The sequence below is a fragment of the Ailuropoda melanoleuca genome, chromosome X, assembly GCF_002007445.2.
Source record: "Ailuropoda melanoleuca isolate Jingjing chromosome X, ASM200744v2, whole genome shotgun sequence".
In the NCBI taxonomy this organism is placed as follows: Eukaryota; Metazoa; Chordata; class Mammalia; order Carnivora; family Ursidae; genus Ailuropoda; species Ailuropoda melanoleuca.
The window spans coordinates 112,549,929-112,557,979 of NC_048238.1; the positions used below are offsets into that span (position 1 = coordinate 112,549,929).

General features: G+C 36.8%; 1 protein-coding gene across 3 annotated transcripts in view; it reads left to right on the forward strand.

Annotated features, from left to right (window-relative positions):
* The window catches only part of SPRY3 (sprouty RTK signaling antagonist 3), a 151,841-nt gene that overhangs the window by 37,404 nt on the left and 106,386 nt on the right, over positions 1 to 8,051 (forward strand). The window contains exon 1 of one of the 3 annotated variants that reach the window (XM_034648926.1): positions 7,389 to 7,444. The exons of the other annotated variants lie outside the window; for them this stretch is intronic. The gene's annotated coding sequence lies outside the window, so the exon portion shown is untranslated. Of the gene's footprint in view, positions 1 to 7,388; positions 7,445 to 8,051 lie in introns of those variants that run through there. 3 annotated transcript variants of the gene reach the window in all.

Below are 8,051 nucleotides of genomic sequence, written 5' to 3' on the forward strand. Positions count from 1 at the left end.
TCACCTATTTAAAATCTGTCTTTCCAAAATTGTAATATGTCTAGTGTAAAAATTATCTTTGACAGAGAGGATGGGGGCAAAATGGTAGCTCAGCAATTCTGATCTTTTTAAAAATCACATGTTGGGAAGGGGGAATGAATCACGAGAGACTATGAACTCTGGGAAGCAAACTGAGGGTTTCAGAGGGAGGGGGCGAGGGGATGGGCTAGCCTGGTGATGGGTATTAAGGAGGGCACATATTGGATGGAGCACTGGGTGTTATACACAAACAATGAATCATGGAACACTACATCAAAAACTAATGATGTACTGTATGGTGACTAACATTATAAAAATTTTTTTAAAAAAATCACCTGTTGGCATATGGCCCAAGCATTTTCCCCATGTGAATCAGCATACATGAGTGGTGCTCAAAGGATAAATCTTAGTGATATATCTTGTAATGGGAATCAGAAGACCTGATTTTTTTTAAAGATTTTATTTTATTTTTTAATTTATTTGACAGAGAGAGAGACAGCCAGCGAGGGAGGGAACACAGGCAGGGGGAGTGGGAGAGGAAGAAGCAGGCTCCCAGCAGAGCAGGGAGCCTAATGTGGGGATCAATCCCAGGATTCTGGGATCACGCCCTGGGCCAAAGGCAGATGCTTAATGACTGAGCCACCCAGGCACCCCAGAAGACCTGATTTTTAATCCCACTTCCTTCCCTGTGCTCATATTTGCTCTTTTGATTTTTGGCAAATTGGTCCCCTTCATGGACCTTAGTATTAAATAAGTTGGGGCAAATGATGCCTAAGATCTTTTACGGATTCTGTGGTTCTAAGGATGTATTTGAATATGAAACTTCTATAGTAATGGATGCTTACCACTTACATTATTCATTGTTCCTAAAGACATCATGGACCCCTTTTGTGTTCTTCCTATGTTTTATTTTTAGTCCTGCCCACTTCTAGAAGTATTTTAGCCAATTCGGATCAGTGATTATAGATGTTAATTGAATCAAAGAGCTGTATGGTTTCATCTCTCATAGCATGTTCACAGTAAGAAACACAACAAATTAGAAAGAGTCATTTGCAAAGATACCATTGAGTTACCAGTAACATCAAGTTAAAAATACTCATTAATATAAAAAATACTGATGCAAAGTTTGGAAATATCTAATTACTCTACCTGTAGATAAAGACTTTTAGAATGTTAGATGTTGCAGATGAAAAAGATGTTCTGGGTAGTAGAGACCAACTTTTCCACTCTCCTCTGGTTTCCATGAGGAAAGATTTACCCTGTTCTGTCCTGGCACCTGTCTATTCCCTCACCTACTTATTCTGGTGACTTGCCTGACTGATAAATTTGGGAGCAAGCATGTGTAACTGAACCTCCTTCTCCTTCTCTTCCTTTGGCTATCCGCTTTCCACATGCATTTGTGTCTGTTTCTTCCTTAAGTGTTACAGGGACAGGCTTTCACATAAGGATACCTGTGGTTGTATAGTAGTGCCGTAAATGGATGAGTAAATCTGACTGATTCTTTGATGCAATCACTACTAGGGAATCCACATCCTCCAGTATTAGTCTTATCAATAATAAAGCTGATGTCTTGATCTCCATGTGCACGACTTCTCTATCTTTCAATTGGTTCCAAACTCTAGCAAAGAAGGGGGCGTTATATTATGGCCCTCTAAAACCCATATAATCAGAAAGTAAAACTCCTACAAACCTGGAAGGTGAATGCAACCTCTGTGGATCTCAGTCATGCTCCATTATGTATCTGGGGAGTCATTCCAATGAATGTCTGATCAGAACACAAATGTTGTCTATTTTCCTGGCCAAGACTTCATGGATCTCCTGATGTAATATTCTTTCATTACTTCCATTAACAGACTGGAATGCCTACCTAGTGATTATTTGGTACTGGACACTCCAGTAAACTTGGGAAACTCCCACCACAAAGACAGCCCACAAGGTGTGGTTCTTATAAAAAAACAAAAACAAAACAAAACAAAAAACCCTTAGACTTGTGCTAGGCTATACTAGCACGTTCCACATAAGCTTGTAGTTTTTTTTTTTTTAACAAGGCAGAGAAATATGTCCAGGGATATCTCTCACATTGAATGAGGGCCTGAGCTGAAATGTGAGGCTTCTTACAGACTCGAATGGATTATTACTTCTAGATTTAATGGGCTTGTTGTCAAAGGGGATCTTCCAGTATAACAGAAATCTTTTCCCCTCATTTTTAATTGCCTTGTGCTCTGAATTTAGGAAAAAAAAAGATTCTACCCCCCCAACCTCTTAAAATGCAGTTAGGAGAAATTTCTTATAATTGTATTTTAGAAGAGAAAAAAAAATAAACTTTGATCACTGCAGTAAATGACTCCAGTACCCTTCAGAAGGGACAGGAAAAACCATGCTGAGTAAGATGCTGGCCTTCTATTTGTGATTCTGTTATGTTAATCTATAAAGTATCCAATTCTAATGTCCTTTTTTTTTTCTGGCTGGAGAAATCCCTTAGCAAATACTTAGCAAATTAACAGTCTATGTTCGTTTGCCAAAGCTCCCATATCATCCCTTTCACTTGGAGGAAAAAATTGACCAAAAGTGGGAGAGAAGGAGTAACTATACGGTTAAAGAACTTAAAAAAGTGGCTTTTAGATGATGTTTTTAATACTTCTTGAAGCAAGGGAAAGGCATAGGTAATTATGATGCCTTGCAAACTGTGCAAGTCATGTCAGTCTAGGCTACATTTTATTTAAATGTGGATGAGAAACCTGTATTTGTAATCTTATTTATTACGATGTGTTTTATTTTTCCTTATTTTCTTAGCAAAGTTTATTCTTTAAAGTTTTTTTTTTGTTTTTTAAATTTTAATTCCAGGTAATTAATATACAGTGTTGTATTAGTTTCAGGTATACAACATGGTGATTCAACAATTCTATACATTACTCATTGCTCATCATGATAAGTGTACTTTTTAATCCCCTTCACCTATTTCACCCCTTGACCTCCCCTCTGATAACCTTCAGGTTGCTCTCTATAGTTGAGAGGCTGTTTCTTGGTTTGTCTCTATCTCTCTTTTTTCCTTTGCTCATTTCTTTTGTTTCTTAAATTCCACATATGAATGAAATCATATGCTATTTGTCTTTCTCTGAATGACTTATTTCATTTAGCATTATTCTCTCTAGCTCCATCCATGTCATTGCAAATGGCAAGATTTCATTCTTTTTTATGGTTGAATAATATTCTATTGTATATATATATATATATATACCACACATTCTTTATCCATTCATCAATCAATGGACACTTGAATTGCTTCTATAATTTGGCTATTGTAAATAATGCTGCAATAAATATATGGGTGCATGTATCACTTTAGATTAGTGGGGGGTTTTGAATTTTTTGGGTAGATACCCAGTATTGTGATTACTGGATCCTACGATGGTTCTATTTTTAACTTTCTGAGGAAACTTCATACTGGTTTTTTTTTTTCCAGAGTGGCTGCACCAGTTTGCATTACCAACAGTGCAAGAGGGTTCCCCTTTCTCTGCATCCTCGCCAACACCTGTTGTTTTCTGTGTTATTAATTTAGCCATTCTGACAGTTGTGAGTTGATATCTCATGGTAGTTTTGATTTGCATTTCCCTGATGATGCGTGATGTTGAGCATCTTTTCATGTGTCTGTTGGCCATCTGGATGCCTTCTTTGGGAAAATGTTTATTCATGTTTTCTTCACATTTCTTAACTAGATTATTTGGTTTTTGGGTGTCGAGTTGTAAACGTTCTTTATATATTTTGGATACAAACACTTTTTCAGATATAACATTTGTAAATGTCTTCTCCCATTCTGTGGGTTGTCTTTTAGTTTTGTTGATTATTTTCTTTGCTGTGCAAAAGCTGTTTATTTTGATGTAGTCCCAATACTTTTTTTTTTTTTTTGCTTTTGTTTCCCTTGCTTCAAGCAACATATCTAGAAAAAAGTTGCTATGGCCAATGTCAAAGAGGTTCTCCTCTAGGATTTTTCTGGCTTCAGGTCTCACATTTATATCTTTAATCCATTCTGAGTTTATTTTTGTGTATGCTGTAAGAAAGTGGCCCAGTTTCATTCTTTTGCATGTGGCTGTCCAGTTTTCCCAAAACCATATGTTGAAGAGATTGTCTTTTCCCCATTGGATGTTCTTTCCTGCTTTGTCAAAGACTAGTTGACCATATAGTTGTGGGTTCATTTCTGGCTTTTCTATTCTGTTCTATTGATCTATGTGTCTATTTTTGTGCCAGTAGCATACTGTTTTGATCACTATAGCTTTGCAATAAAACTTGAAGTCTATAACTGTGATGCCCCAGTTTTGCTTTTCTTTTTCAAGATTGCTTTGGCTATTCAGGGTCTTTTGTGGTTCCATACACATTTTAGGATGGTTTCTTCTAGCTCTGTGAAAAATGCTGTTGGTATTTTGATAAGGATTGCAATAAATGTGTAGATTGCTTTGGGTAATATAAACATTTTAACAATATCTGTTCTTCCAGTCCATGAGCATGGATTGTCTTTCCATTTCTATCCTTCATCTTCAATTTCTTTCATCAATATTTTATAGTTTTCAAAGTACGGGTTTCACTTCTTAAGTTTATTCCTAGGTATTTTATTATTTTTGGTGCAGTTGTAAATGGGATTGATTCCTTAAATTCTTTTTCTGCTGCTTCATGATTAGTGTATAGAAATAAAACTTTTCTTTACGTTGATTTTTGTATCCTGCGACTTTACTGAATTTGTGTATCAGTTCTAGCAGTTTTTTGGTGGAGTCTTTTGGGTTTTCTATATGGAGAATCACGTCATCTGCAAAGAGTAAAAGTTTGACTTCTTCCTTGCTGATTTGGATGCCTTTTATTTCTTTTTGTTGTCTGATTGCTGAGGCTGGGACTTCTAGTATTATGTTGAATAAAAGTGGTGAGAGTGGACATCCCTCTCTTGTTCCTGACCATAGAGGGAAAGCTCTGTTTTTCCCCATTAAGGATAATATTAGCCGTGGGTTTTTCATATATGGCCTTTATTGTGTTGTGGCATGTTCCCTCTAAATCTACTTTGTTGAGGGTTTTTATCATGAATGTATGTTGTACTTTTTCTGAATTTGTTGAAATGATCCAATGGTTCTTATCCTTTCTTTTATGAATGTGATGTGTGATGTTGATTGATTTGTGAATATTGAACAACCTTAGCAACCCAGGAATAAATCCCATTTGAGTGTGGTGAATGATTTTTTTTAATGTATTGTTGGATTCATTTTGCTAATATTTTGTTGAGGATTTCTGCATCTATGTTCATCAGGGATATTGGCCTGTAGTTTGTTTGTTTGTTTGTTGTCTTTATCTGGTTTTGGAATCAGTGTAGTGCTTGCCTCATAGAATGAGTTTGGAAGTTTCCTTCATTTCTACTTTTTGGAATAGTTTGAAAAGAATAGGTTTAAATCTTCTTTAAATGTTGGTAGAATTCCCCTGTGAAGCAATTTTGCTCTGGACTTTTGGTTGTTGGGAGTTTTTTTCCTTACTGATTCAACTTCTTTGCTGGTAATCTGTGTGTTCAAATTTTCTATTTCTTCCAGTTTCAGTTTTGGTAGTTTATATGTTTCTAGGAATTTATCCATTTCTTCGAGGTTGTCCAATTTGTTGGCATACAATTTTTCATAACATTCTCTTACAATTGTATGTATTTCTGTGGTGTTGGTTGCTATTTCTCCTCTTTCATTTGTGATTATTTTTATTTGGATCCTCTTCCTTTTTTTCATGAGTCTAGCTAGACATTTATCAATTTTGTTGATCTTTTCAAAGAAGAGCTCTGATCTGTTCTATTGTTTTTTAAATTTCCAAATAATTTATTTCTGCTCTAATTTTTATTATTTCCTTCCTTCTGCTGGTTTTTTCCCCAAGATTTTATTTATTTATTTGACAGAGAGAGAGAGAGCCAGCGAGAGAGGGAACACAAGCAGGGGGAGTGGGAGAGGAAGAAGCAGGCTCCCAGCGGAGGAGCCTGATGTGGGGCTCGATCCCATAACGCCGGGATCACGCCCTGAGCTGAAGGCAGACACTTAACGACTGCGCCATACAGGTGCCCCTACTGGTTTTGAGTTTTGTTTGTTCTTGTATTTCTAGCTCCTCTAGGTGTAATGTTAAATTGTTTATTTGAGATTTTTCTTGATTCTTGAGGTAGGCATGTATTGCTATAAACTTCCTTCTGAGAATAGCTTTTGCAGCATCCCAAATATTTTGGGCTGCTGTGTTTTCATTTTTATTTGTCTTCATATAATTTTTTATTTTTTCTCTGATTTCTTGATTGACCCATTGATTGTGTAGTAGCATGTTATTTAACCTCCACGTATTTGTGGTCTTTCCAGAGTTTTTTTGTGATTGACTTCTAGTTTCATAGCATTATGGTCACAAAAGGTGCATGGTATGACTTTGATATTTTTTAATTTGTTAGAGACTTGTTTTGTGGCCTAATATGTGATCTATTCTGGAGAATATTCCCTGTGCATTGAAAAGAATGTGTATTCTTCTGTTTTAGGTGAAGTGTTCTGAATGTATATATGTTAAATCCATCTGGTCCAGTGTGTCATTCAAAGCCATTGTTTCCTTGTTGATTTTCTGTTTGGATGATCTGTCCATTGATGTAAGTGGGGTATTAAAGACTCCTACTATTATTCTATTATTATCAATAAGTTCCTTTATGCTTGTTATTAACTGTTTTATGTATTTGGGTGCTCCCATATTGGGTGCATAAATACTTTCAATTGCTATAGCTTCTTGTTGGATTGTCCCCTTTACTATTGTATAGTGTCCTTCCTTGTCTCTTGTTACATTCTTTGTTTTAAAGTCTGTTTTGGGGGCACCTGGGTGGCTCAGTCGTTAAGCACCTGCCTTCAGCTCAGGTCATGATCCCACGGTCCTGGGATTGAGCCCTGCATCGTTTCTCCCTCTCCCACTCCCGCTGCTTGTGTTCCCTCTCTTGCTGTCTCTCTCTGTCAAATAAATAAATAAAATCTTTAAAAAATAAAGTCTGCTTTATCCAATGTAAGTATTGACACCTCAACTTCCTTTTGACATCCATTTGCATGATATTCTCCATCCCCTCACTTTCAATCTGCAATGGTCTTTAGGTCTAAAATAAGTCTCTTTTAGGCAGCATATAGATCGGTCTTGTTTTTTAATCCATTCTGATACTCTGTGTCTTTTGATTGGATTGTTCAGTTCATTTATATTCAAGGTAATTATTTTTTTTAAGAATTTATTTATTTATTTGACAGAGATAGAGACAGCCAGCGAGAGAGGGAACACAAGCAGGGAGAGTGGGAGAGGAAGAAGCTGATGTGGGGCTAGATCCCCTGATGTGGGGCTAGATCCCACAACGCCGGGATCACGCCCTGAGCCGAAGGCAGACGCTTAACCGCTGTGCCGCCCAGGCACCCCCAAGGTAATCATTTTTTTAAAAAGATTGTATTTATTTATTTGACAGAGAGACAGCCAGCGAGAGAGAGAACACAAGCGGGGGGGTGGGAGAGGAAGAAGCAGGCTCCCAGCAGGGGAGCCTGATATGGGGCTCGATCCCAGAACGCCGGGATCACACTGTGAGCTGAAGGCAGACACTTAACAACTGAGCCACCCAGGCGCCCCTATTCAAGGTAATTATTGATAAATATGTATTATTGCCATTTTCTTACTTGTTTTGTGGTTGGTTGTTTTTGTAGTTTTTCTCTGATTATTTTTTCTCTTGCTCTTTTTCATGTTTTGCTGGCTTTCTTTAGTGATATACTTGGATTCCTTTCTCTTTATTCTTTGCAAATTTGTTACTGGTTTTGATTTGTGGTTACCATTAGGTTTGCATATAATATCTTCTGCATATAGAAGTCTATATTTAGTTGATGGTCGTTTATGTTTGAACAAATTCTTCTCCTCTCCTTCCCCATGTTTTAGGTATATGGTGTCATATTTTGCATTCTTTTATTTTATGAATCCCTTGACTGATTTTTAGAGAAATACTTATTTGTACTGCTTTCGTGTTTTTTACTTCTTATACTCTC